Here is a 12,867-nt window from a genome sequence, read left to right as displayed (position 1 = left end):
ATAGACCTATTCGCCACAAGCGAAAACGCAAAATGCCAAAGCTTTGCCGCCAGGTTCCCACATCCGCAGTCGCAGGGCAATGCGATATGGATGAACTGGTCCGGCAGAGTTGCGTACGCTTTTCCCCCAGCACCATTGATACCGCTGGTGGCACGCAAACTCAGACAACACTCACTGACACTCGTCCTGGTTGCTCCAACATGGGCACGCCAACCATGGTACACCACCTTTCTCGAACTTTCCGTGGTGCCGCATCAAAGGCTGCGGATCAAACCCGCGCATTTGACGCAGAACCATGGAGAGATTCAGCACCCAGATCCGCAACAGCTGAACCTGGCAATCTGGCTCCTGAAGTCCTAGAGTTTGGCTACCTAAACCTGCCACCTGACTGTATGGACATCATTAAGGAAGCTAGAAGACCCACTACCAGAGCTTGCTATGCAGCCAAATGGAAAAGGTTTGTCATTTATTGCAATAATAATGACATTAACCCGCTAGACGCATCCATCCAAAACATAATCTGTTACCTCTTACACCTATACCGATGCAATCTGGCGTACACCTCAATACGTGTCCATTTGACCGCAATATCAGCCTATCTCCAGAACAGGCAGCACCTCTCTTTATTCAGAGTGCCTGCCATCAAAGCATTCTTGGAAGGACTCAAACGAGTAATTCCTCCAAGCCACCCACCAACTCCAATGTGGAACCTCAACTTGGTCCTCACACGCCTGATGGGTCCACCCTTCGAACCTCTACACTCATGCGAGATTCAATTCCTCACCTGGAAAGTAGCTTTCCTAGTAGCAATCACTTCTTTGAGGAGAGTTAGTGAACTCCAGGCACTAACCGTTCAAGAGCCATTCATACAGGTTCACACCAACAGGGTCGTACTACGTACCAACCCCAAATTCATGCCCAAGGTGATATCGCAGTTCCACATGAATCAAACCATTGAACTGCCTGTTTTCTTTCAAAACCCACAAACTGTCGCAGAAAGAGCACTCCATACACTAGATGTAAAGAGAGCCCTCATGTACTATATAGACAGGACTAAAGTCTTTAGGAAAACAAAACAACTTTTTGTTGCTTTTGCCCCACACCACAAAGGTAATGCCATCTCCAAAGCAGGTATAGCCAGATGGATCGTTAAATGTATTCAAATTTGCTATCAAAAAGCTAAACGCACACTAACGATTCCCCCATGAGCCCACTCAACACGTAAGTTAGGGGCCTCCATGGCTTTCCTGGGAAACATTCCTTTGCATGATATATGTAGAGCAGCCACCTGGTCCACTACACATACATTTACCAAACACTATTGTGTAGATGTGCAATCAAAACAGCAGGCAGCTGTAGGACAGGCTGTTCTCAAAACTCTTTTTCAGACCGCTGCAGCTGGCACTGGTAGCCGCCGCTAATGGGAGGTACTGCTATGTATTCTATGCACAGATATGAATTCAGCAGCCCACATGCCTCGAACTGAATAGGCTACTTACCAGTATGCATCTGTTCTTGGCATGTAGGGCTGCTGACATTCATATCGCCCACCCTCCTCCCCGGCGCCTGTAGCAGCTGCAGCTCTCAGAATTCCTGTATAGCATGGTCATCACTTTCTGTATCTACTCCATCACTGCCACAATGGCGAAAAACAATCTGAGGATGGAGAGGATGCCCATGCACACTGTGGTCCAGGGGAGGAGTCACCTATCTCAGTATACTTCGAAGACTCTTTCAGGACAACAACGTGCAAACATCCGGACCCAACACTAGGCGGCGATCTATGCACAGATATGAATGTCAGCAGCCCTACATGCCAAGAACAGATGCATACTGGTAAGTAGCATATTCATTTAGTGCTATCACCACAAGAAAGACATTTTGAAAGTCTTAAACACACTCTTTCAGTGCGGAAAATAAACAAAGCAATCAAAAGCAAAAATGTCTGTCATTAGGAAAATAAGTTACAGAAAAACAACACATACACCAGATGAAAAGGTCACATTACAAGATACAACAGAGAAACTAGACCAAGAGAATTTTACTTCAGATGTCACAGGCAGATGCTTTAAAGCTCTCTTCAGATACACTAGGGTGCATATTTATGAGCCGGTTTGCGTCAATCTTACACCACACAACGTGGTGCAAGAGAGACTCAAACCTCACATGTTATTTATGAAACCACACAAGGCCACTTTGCATGGCCCTGAGTGGCTTCATAAATCAGGAGTAGAGCAACCCTGTGCAAATCGCTGCATTGCCTTACTCTGCTTTGAGAAGGCATTCCATGGGCGTTGCATGTGTGTTCCCACACAACTCGCATGGTTTTTGACGCATTCACAGATTTACCAGAACTTATAAGACTGGGAATGCGCCAAAAAAATACACATTCCCAGGAGAGGCATAATGAAGAGAAATATCTGTAGTTCTCCTTGTTACTTCCTCTTTCCATGTGTGCTGCATTCTACAGCACACATAGAAAGAGGAATATGCCTCAGAATTGTGCCTTCCTGCACAAAAACAATATTGCATGCAACGCAGGCACCCTTGCACCAAGGGTGCCTGTGTTGGTGCTAGGCTGTCAAAAGGGCGCCACCACAGGGGAAAAGGCAGGAATGTGTCTTATTACCTTAAATATGGTGCATTCCTGCCAATTCCCTGTCACGTAGTGCAGCACGGCAAGGTGATTTGCTGCACTGCACTCCATGACATTTTCATAAATAGGCCCCTAGGACTGATCACATTTGGTGAAATGTGGTGTAAATGTAGCACAGTGGTTCAGGTGATTAGGATATGGGATAAAATGACTGGGGTGTAAAAAATATTTCTTATTTCTACCCAGAGTATGTAATACTGGAGAGATTTTAAACAAATGGGCAAGTGTCTTTTGTCTATATTCCACCTTTTGCCTAGACCAAAGGAGGGGGCGGGACACTGGGAGCTTTAAACACCTTGCCCAAGGACCACGGGGTAGAAATGTTGACAAACCGCCCTTCCTTGTCCAAGGAGTTACATTTAAGAAGGCCAAAGCAGCTAATTGCCATCCCGCTTCCTTGTGTGTATTTGTAAAAAGGGCAGCATGAGCGCTCTGAACTGTCTGGCCCTACCTCCTCCTCAATAAAACGAGGGTGAAGATAGGTTGGGGCCAGCCGATTGTTGTCCAGCTGCCCTGCTCAAAATTTGTGTGAGGGTGAAGGGAGTCTGTGACAACTTACAGCTAACCCACATCCCTATTTCCAATGCAGATTGGTTAGCGGGATAGCTGCTGGTCCCACACTATACAATTAGCCCCCTTGCCCATTGGCAAGTATGATGGTGGAAAAAAGTACACCCCCGCTGTTGGATGAAGAGGGGAGGCAGTGAGGGAACAAGACCACATCTCCACCCTTCGCAAGGAGGTGGTAAAATAGCAATAGTCCCTACACAGCAGTTGTTCAATTGGTTGATTTTAACTATACCCCGGCTCAAGTGCAAGACAAGGGAGGCTTGCATTTAGTTCCACTTGCCTTTGGACAAAGCGCTGGTGTTGGAGGTTACTCTCCTTCATTTGGCAGTGCAAGGGGCAGATAAGAGGCCCATCAAGCAGCCCGCCCCTAGGCAATATTGTTGATTTTGGCCCTTATGTGGCACGCTGGTAAAGAAATACCTCTAACCATGCTTGGCAATTATGGCTAAAGAGATGGGTAGGAAACTCCCGCCACCCTCGGGGAATCTGGGGGAGCATGAGCAGTCTCCTGTCAAATAGCAACCCAAGTCCTTTGCGGAAGTGTGGATAAAGGACATCTCATGAGCACTTGTGCAGTGTCAGAACAATTCCCCTGCACTTCGCCAATTGGAGGGGGTGGGGGAGTGATGATAAGCACCCATCTCTTGACAGTGGAGTAGCTAGTACTTGCGCCCAGGCTTTACATTCAGCTATTGCTCACTGTGTGGGAAGGCTGTGGTGTTGGGGCTTATGCCCATCTGAACTTGGCAATGCCCAAGGCTGCCAAACATCTCCCTGAGCAACCTTTGAGCAAGCCAAGCCAACAGTATCTGGAACTTTCTCCCCATCTGTATTAGAGTCAAACCCAACCAGCTGAAATTCCAGAAGGAATGTACTTGGCTATATTTTTTAGGTGTGTCAAGTTCTCCAACAGGGCAACAACCTGACACTAACATTCCCCCCTTTGTAAAAAATCAACAATGAGAATTTATAATAAAATACGGTACTGGCACTAGCATTTTGAACATACAGTCTCCTGCAACTTTAAATATGTATTTAGAAATATTTTTGCCTAGTTCCTATCAATTCTCTCATGAAATGAGCGAACTTGAAATTGTATGATTCCTTTAAACCAGAACCTTTTATATTCAACAAATGATGCTGATTAGGTCACACTTTGTATTTTTCTGTATTTATATTTACCTTCTCATTGTTTTCCCACTCCATCGCTCTTACTGAAGAGGGACTCCACAACTTGTCTGTTAGTAGAGCCATTCTTGTTATATCATGAAGTAATCTCATGTTGATTGTGTCTTTGCCTTAGACCATTTACATCGCTCTGCTAACTTTCGGCTAAGTTCATGTTACATAAATACTATATATATACAGAGGCCCCTGCTTCACAAGCGGCCCGGACTTCACTGGCTCTGTCTTGGCAGTTTTTGGTTTTCCGAGGTATCGGATGGTCTGGGCACGCCTCAAACGTTTGGGAAGAGTAAAATGCGGTTGTGAGGTATTCCACCTCATGCAGGGCGGCATGCATTGTCATTTTGCCCCCGTTGAATGGACTCCTGAACCCAGAGGCTGAGGCGGTTGGGGACCCAAGGAGGCGCTTTTCATTATTGAACACAAGCAGGAAAATGGTTTTAAACTTTGCATAACATCTTGCATCCTGTGCAACCATTTGGCAGAATTACCCCCAAGCACCACCTACCTGAAAGCATTACAGTGCATTCTGGGCTGTGCAGTCCACAAGAGAACCGAGGACTGGAAACAGGTGAGCTGACATTTGTGGGGGCGGAGCATACCTGAACAAATTAAAGGGCGGCAGGACTTTTACAATGCGAAGGAAAGCCTCCTGAAACTCTTGGGCGCTGAAGAAGGCAACAATTTGCCGAAATGCATTCGCCATCACCTTAAAATAAAGGGCTTCCTCGACTTTCCCCTGTGTGGCTTCTGCTCTTTTCTTGGGAAGGAGTTTTGTTGGATATATATATATATATATATATACACACACACACACACACACACACACACACATATATATATACATATATGTATGTATATATGCAAAATACATCTCGTTCAGGATTTCTCCTTGAGTGCTTCTTCCCAACCGCTTGTCCCACTCAAGTCCCTTATGATACATAATTGTAGGTAACTTGTTACCTTTTTTAAGAGGAGTCATTTTCTCAGTAATTTATTGCTGTCTACATTGGGCAGAGCTTAATTTGTTGAACTATAATAATAAGTGCATGTGCCAATAATTTTCATGCTGCCCGGCTCCCTAAGATGGTGAATGCTGTGGCGGCTGAATAATGAGCCTGCCTAGTCTTGAGTCCATCTAATGCTTCTTTCTTCCACCCCTCTACATTTCGCTTTGCAGGTTCTTTTCCATCATGATTTCTCCACTTTTCTCTATTTGGTATCTTACACCTTCTTTTTCCTTTGTCTTCCATGATTTATTTTGCTCTGGGTCAAGACCGAAGACAAAATATAAGCTTCAGTCCTCAAAAAGGATTGCTGGTGACCACCACCTGCAACCACCGGCACAAATTTAAAACCAGCTTTGTGTCTCTGCCCTAGCAGGATTATAACTGTTCGAGGCATGTGGGCTGCTGAATTCATATCTGTGCATAGATCGCCGCCTAGTGTTGGGTCCGGAAGTTTGCACGTTGTTGTCCTGGAAGAGTCTTCGAAGTATCCTGGGATAGGTGACTCCTCCCCTGGACTACAGTGCGCATGGGCATCCTCTCCATCCTCAGATTGTTTTTTTCCGCCATTGGGTTCGGATGTGCTTATCTTGACTCAAGTTAGGAAAAACTTTTTCCAGGCCAAAAGGCCTTTAGTTCGCGTCGGTACTGTTCCCGATCGGTATCGATAGTATCTTGTTAGTTTACTAACTTCCAGAACCAACTTTTTTCGCATTTTACACGACCATCGACCCGTCATCGACGATGGAATCGAGGACACCTTTCAAGCGGTGTCCTGTATGCAATGCGAAATATCCCCATATCGACGTCCATCCGGTGTGCAACAAATGCCTTTCACCGGATCACGACGAATCTACATGTATGGCCTGTGCCCGATTCCGATCCAAGAAGACTCTCCGGAATCGACGAGCAGCGAGACTCGAAGCGCAGCAAGCGGCACCGGCCCCGGCCAACATCTTCAGCGCCGAAGACGAAGATGTCGAAGACGTGGAGAACCTACCCTCCAGCCCCGCTTCCGAACACGACTCCGGATCGGAAGACGTCGAAGAACAACTCTTTTCCAGAGATGAAGCCGACACCGAGGTAGGAGACTACAATGAGGCCTTAGGGGCCGAAGAGAGTAGCTCCGGTGACGAGCAAGGCCTACCCGTACACACTGAGGATATCCCAGTGCGCCAGTCTATGGCTCCGGTCGATGGATCGCCTTCGGGCCTTACCCAAGACCTATCCCGTAGTCCTTCGGCCCCGCCCTCGTGCCCGGCCTCGGACATTCAGCGGCAGCCATTACTGCCCAAAACGGCTGGTTTCCCTTCATCGAAACCGAAACCGAAAGCTGTCTTGGTTGAACTGAAACCGAAAGTGGCGCTGGTCGGATCGAGCCCACCACCCCTTCGACGCCAGCAAAACCCGTCGGCACCGACCGCACCAAACGAGATTTCGGTGCCGAGCTTGCAGCAGCCGACGTCGGCGCCGACACACGGAAAAAGACCTTCGGTGCCACCAAACCTGCTCGGCTCCCGGCACCGACACAATCGGCTCCGACCCCAAAGGTCAAAGTGCCTGCTGCGTCTCACACCGCTTCGACAGCACCACCAAGGCACACTCATCAAAGACGTCGACGGCCATTACCGCCCCTCGACTCGACGACTCACCGGCGCCGAAGAAGTCCACGCCCGCCTCTGCAGAACCGGTCGGCGCAAAGGACTCGATGGCGCTCCAGGTGCGGCCTGTTGCTGCGCAACGCACCAAACACAAAGCAGTCCTCCAGGACAAGTCGGGCTCCGAGCCGATAAACGCTCCAACAGCCTCTTCGGCACCGGCCAACATCACTTTTGGCCTGCCGCCATCCACGGCCCCAAAACTGTTCCAAATCAGAACACGAGTCACCCCCACCACGTTCACGCCTGCCGAACGCTCTCCTGCGGAGACGTCTCCATCACATATCATCGACGCCGACACCGGCAGGATGATGCTCCACAAGAGGAGAATAACTTCCGAGCCAGCTTTGGACTCCTACCGGATCCCGCTTAAAAGAAAGCTGCCAGTGGCTTCGGAACCAGTTCTTTATGAACCTCTCCATTCCACTTACCAAGATCCACAGTCCTTCTCTCCCACACACTCCGACACAGACGTTTTGGAGGACTACATGGGTGACCACGTCCCCTACCCCGGAGAGATGGACCCTGAAGGCCACCAAGACCCTGACCAAGCTTGGGATGACCCTGTAGACTCGGGTGCACCTATGGATACGCAGGACCCGCAACTCTATGGAGCAAAAACGTCTCCCACAGAGGACACTGCCGCATTCAACGCCCTAATTGAACGTGCTGCGGCCAATCATGGTGTGCAACTCCACTCTGACACCGTCGAGGACGACTTTCTCATGGATACTTTCGCATCCTCAGAAAGGAACATAAAAACTCTACCCATGTTGAAGGGTGTCCTCAAACCAGCAAAGGACATCTTCAAGGAACCTACCAGGGCGAGAGTGATAAACCCCAGGATCGACAAAAAATACAGGTCGGCGCCTGGGGACCCGACCTACATTAGAGGCCAGTTATCTCTAGATTCAATAGTAGTGGCGAATGCTCGCAAACGGGCACACTCGCAAACAACAGGTGATGCTCCTCCCCCGGACAAGGAGTCCAAGGTGCTAGAGACCTCCGGCAAACGGGTGGCGGCCCAAGCAGCTAACATATGGCGTATTGCCAATACCCAGGCGCTCCTCGCTCGCTACGATCGAGCACACTACGACACATTGGAAACATGACTCCAACATCTCCCTGACCAATTCAAAGAAGGTGCAGAGATCCTCATCAGGGAGGGACAACTCCTCACAAACGCATCCATTAAGTGTGCACTGGATGCCGCAGATACAGCTGCCAGAGCCATAAACACTAGCGTCATGTTGCGACGACACGCCTGGTTGCGAATCTCCGGATTCAAACCCGAGGTACAAAATAACATCCTCAACCAGCCTGTCAACCCCGACTACTTATTCGGGCCGGAGGTTGACACCACCCTAGAGAAAATAAAAAAGGACACGAACACTGCAAAGTCCATGGGGGCTCTCCAAACGCAGTCCTTTCGGAGCGGCTCCTTTCGTCGCCCCGGAAATAGAGGAGCAGGTAGAGGACAGGGGTCACAGCAAACCTACAACAAGGGAAACACACAAAGCTCCTACGATAAAAACACCCGGGGTGGTTATCGTGGCTCAAGCACAAAGGGCAGAGGACGCGGATACGGCAACACCAGGTCCTCCCCCAAGAACAAACAGTGACGCCCTCTCCCTTCCTCCCGACCACATAACACCTGTCGGGGGAAGGCTACAAAGGTTCCTGTCCACGTGGAACTCCATCACCACGGACAGGTGGGTCAAAGATATTATCAAATACGGTTACTGCCTAGAATTAACCTCAACTCCACCCACGATACCTCCAAAAAATCGTCCTATGTCCTCAGAGCACTTAACGCTCTTACAGCAGGAGGTGCAAAGTATGCTACTAAAAGGCGCAATAGAGGTCGTACCCGTCCACGAGCAAGGTACGGGGGTGTACTCCCTGTACTTTTTAATACCAAAAAAGGACGGGTCACTCAGACCTATATTAGACCAGAGACCCCTGAACCGCTACATTCTCTCCGAGCATTTTCACATGCTCACTTTACAGCAAGTCCTCCCGCTGCTCAAGCAGGGAGACTTCCTGGCCACACTGGACCCCAAATATTCACCCCTCACACAAAAAATACCTCAGGTTCACTGTTCAGGGGCAGCACTACCAATTCAAAGTCCTTCCCTTCGGCGTGACAACAGCACCCAGAGTTTTCACGAAGTGCCTAGCTACTGTGGCGGCACATCTACGGAGGCAGCACATACACGTCTACCCTTACCTGGACGACTGGCTCGTTCAAGCAAAGTCAGCCCAGCAATGTGCCAGCCACATGTCCCGCACCATTCACCTCCTTCACAGTCTGGGGTTCTCACTAAATTACCCAAAATCCCATCTCCAGCCCGCACACGTACAACAGTACCTAGGTGCGACTATAGACACTCTGGCGGCCACAGCTCAGCCGAATTTAGTGAGAATCAACAGCATGCAGATGCTGATTTCCAAGTTCAAACCACAACACTCCCTTCCCGCGCGAGTGTTCATGCAGTTGATAGGCATGATGGCCTCCTGCATTTTCATAGTCCCACACGCGAGACTACATATGCGCCCGCTTCAGGAGTGCTTAGCACGTCAGTGGAATCAGGCTCAAGGACAGTTGAAAGACCTAGTGTTGGTGAGCGGTCGGGCATACAACTCTCTGCATTGGTGGAATCCACAAAACCTTTGCAAGGGCCGACCGTTCCAAGAGCCTGTTCCACAAATAATACTGACAGCGGACGTGTCTCTCCAGGGATGGGGAGCACATGTACTCAACTACACAGTGCAGGGACTATGGACAACACAACAGAAGAAGATGCACATCAACCTTCTGGAATTGATGGCAATCTTCCTGGCAATGAAAGCATTCAAAGTACACTTGTGCAACAAAGTCGTGTTGATCCGGACGGACAACATAACCGCCATGTACTACATACAGAAGCAGGGAGGAACACACTCTCCACAGTTGTCTCATCTGGCTCAGAGCATGTGGAAGTGGGCCATTCAGAGGAACATGTTCCTCATGGCAGAACACCTCCCCGGCAAGGACAACCAGATGGCGGATCTGCTCAGCAGACCCAGCCACCAGATGCACGAGTGGGAGTTACACCCATCAGTACTCCAACCGTACTTCCAGCAATGGGGTCATCCAGAGATAGACCTATTCGCCACAAGCGAAAACGCAAAATGCCAAAGCTTTGCCGCCAGGTTCCCACATCCGCAGTCGCAGGGCAATGCGATATGGATGAACTGGTCCGGCAGATTTGGGTACGCTTTTCCCCCAGCACCGCTGATACCGCTGGTGGCACGCAAACTCAGACAACACTCACTAACACTCGTCCTGGTTGCTCCAACGTGGGCACGCCAGCCATGGTACACCACCTTTCTCGAACTTTCTGTGGTGCCACATCAAAGGCTGCGGATCAAACCTGCGCATTTGACGCAGAACCATGGAGAGATTCAGCACCCAGATCCGCAACAGCTGAACCTGGCAATCTGGCTCCTGAAGTCCTAGAGTTTGGCTACCTAAACCTGCCACCTGACTGTATGGACATCATTAAGGAGGCCAGGAGACCCACTACCAGAGCTTGCTATGCAGCCAAATGGAAAAGGTTCGTCATTTATTGCAATAATAATGACATTAACCCGCTAGACGCATCCATCCAAAACATAATTTGTTACCTCTTACACCTAAACCGATGCAATCTGGCGTACACCTCTATACGTGTCCATTTGACCGCAATATCAGCCTATCTGCAGACCAGGCAGCACCTCTCTCTATTCAGAGTGCCTGCCATCAAAGCATTCTTGGAAGGACTCAAACGAGTCATTCCACCAAGCCACCCACCGGCTCCAATGTGGAACCTCAACTTGGTCCTCACACGCCTGATGGGTCCACCCTTTGAACCTCTACACTCATGCGAGATTCAATTCCTTACCTGGAAAGTAGCTTTCCTAGTAGCGATCACTTCTTTAAGAAGAGTTAGTGAACTCCAGGCACTAACCGTTCAAGAGCCATTTATACAGGTTCACGCCAACAGCGTCGTACTACGTACCAACCCCAAATTCATGCCCAAGGTGATATCGCAGTTCCACATGAATCAAACTATTGAACTGCCTGTTTTCTTTCAAAACCCACAGACTGTCGCAGAAAGAGCACTCCATACACTAGATGTAAAGAGGGCCCTCATGTACTATATCGACAGGACTAAAGTCTTTAGGAAAACAAAACAACTTTTCGTTGCCTTTGCCCCACACCACAAAGGTAACGCTATCTCCAAAGCAGGCATAGCCAGGTGGATCGTTAAATGTATTCAAATTTGCTATCAAAAGGCTAAACGCACATTAACGATTCCCCCACGAGCCCACTCAACACGTAAGTTAGGGGCCTCCATGGCTTTCCTGGGAAACATTCCTTTGCATGATATATGTAGAGCAGCCACCTGGTCCACTACACATACATTTACCAAACACTATTGTGTAGATGTGCAATCAAAACAGCAGGCAGCTGTAGGACAGGCTGTTCTCAAAACTCTTTTTCAGACCGCTGCAGCTGGCACTGGTAGCCGCCGCTAATAGAGGGCACTGCTATGTATTCTATGCACAGATATGAATTCAGCAGCCTACATGCCTCGAACTGATTATGCTACTTACCAGTATGCATCTGTTCTTGTCATGTAGGGCTGCTGACATTCATATCGCCCTCCCTCCTACCCGGCGCCTGTAGCAGCTGCAGCTCTCAGAATTACTGTAAGCATGGTCATCCCTTTCTGTATCTACTCCATCACTGCCACAATGGCGAAAAACAATCTGAGGATGGAGAGGATGCCCATGCGCACTGTAGTCCAGGGGAGGAGTCACCTATCCCAGGATACTTCGAAGACTCTTCCAGGACAACAACGTGCAAACATCCGGACCCAACACTAGGCGGCGATCTATGCACAGATATGAATGTCAGCAGCCCTACATGCCAAGAACAGATGCATACTGGTAAGTAGCATAATCATTACAAACAGTAGACGAGCAACAATTTTAGAATTGTTTTTTAGGCATTACTTACTGAATAGATCCCCTAAAAATAAAGGACCTAATCTATGTTTTGGCAGACGGTGTTTTCTTACTCCATCGCCCTGATGGAGTCTTCACCTTCCAAATTTACAAATGTCAGTGGCCCAGTGGACATTTCTAAACTGTCAGGAACCCCCATCAATGGCGGTTCCTGTCAATGTATCGGAAGTTCGATGGATAGCTCCAACAACATGATGGAGCTGTACGGCAGACTTCCTTTTTTTTTTATTTTCCCCCAAAAATCCCAAAGCATAATTTTATTTTTGAAAATAAAAAGAACAATGCTCACCAAGGAAGTTTAATGAGGGCATTTGGCACTTTACAATGCCCCTTACCACCAGGTTTTTTCTGACTGTGACGGGCATTGAAAAACAACTATATTGAAAAACAACTATATGTCTGGCCATCAGAGGACTTTGACCACAGTGGAGATGGAGTAGTCTCCGCCATTGTCAAACTATGGTTCACCTGAATCAAATTGGCCAGGCAGACCACAATGTTGGAGGGGAGTGAACTTAGTCACTGTTGCAACGGAGTTCCCTCTCCACCAACATTTAAATCTGGACAAACTTTATTAGGTTTGCTATTCTCTCCATCAACTAGAGATTAGAAGAGAGTCCAGAGGTGTTAATAATCTAGTTTTCTTTTATGGTCACAGTATTACTCCTAGAGCTATGCTATCTTCTATTAATAACATTCACATCCCAGTCCCTTAAATCATCTTCCTACTCTTGTC

At 48.5% G+C, this 12,867-nt stretch overlaps 1 protein-coding gene across 2 annotated transcripts in view; it reads left to right on the top strand.

Annotated features, from left to right (window-relative positions):
• Positions 1-12,867, top strand: part of LOC146784477 (guanylate-binding protein 7-like) — a 189,106-nt gene that overhangs the window by 152,640 nt on the left and 23,599 nt on the right. The gene's annotated exons all lie outside the window — the stretch shown is intronic.

This window comes from Triturus cristatus, chromosome 11, assembly GCF_964204655.1.
Source record: "Triturus cristatus chromosome 11, aTriCri1.1, whole genome shotgun sequence".
Classification (NCBI taxonomy): Eukaryota; Metazoa; Chordata; class Amphibia; order Caudata; family Salamandridae; genus Triturus; species Triturus cristatus.
The sequence above is the reverse complement of the archived record's forward strand: the minus strand, read 5'-3'. Positions and strand labels throughout refer to the sequence as shown.